This window comes from Equus caballus, chromosome 10 (assembly GCF_041296265.1).
Source record: "Equus caballus isolate H_3958 breed thoroughbred chromosome 10, TB-T2T, whole genome shotgun sequence".
In the NCBI taxonomy this organism is placed as follows: domain Eukaryota; kingdom Metazoa; phylum Chordata; class Mammalia; order Perissodactyla; family Equidae; genus Equus; species Equus caballus.
In genome coordinates, this window is record NC_091693.1 from 85,408,011 (window position 1) to 85,408,393 (window position 383).

A 383-nucleotide genomic window follows, 5' to 3' on the forward strand; every position below is an offset into this window, starting at 1 on the left:
CACTATGCTTAGAGAGACTTTAGATGTAAGGGCGCAACCATATGATTGTCCTGCCTTATATTTAAATCTGAGTGAGGATAAATTCTACTCACTTTTAATCTTTCTTCTTTTTTTTAGCTGCCTAGGTACCCTGTAGAGTGTCTGTAGTTTACAAGACACATAGAGAGCAAACTAAAAAAAATTAACTCATAACTAACGATACTACAATTCAGATATGCAGAAGAGTCACCACATGCTGGTTGACAGGGAGAAAATTTAACCAAAACTCTAGTCCTATTTAAAGCCTAGGGTGACCTTACAATGTAAGCATCTTTTTGGGTAGTGTTCACTCTAGGATGAAAATCTTTAGTTCTCATATAGCTTCTCTTTTGGATGGTGTCCAG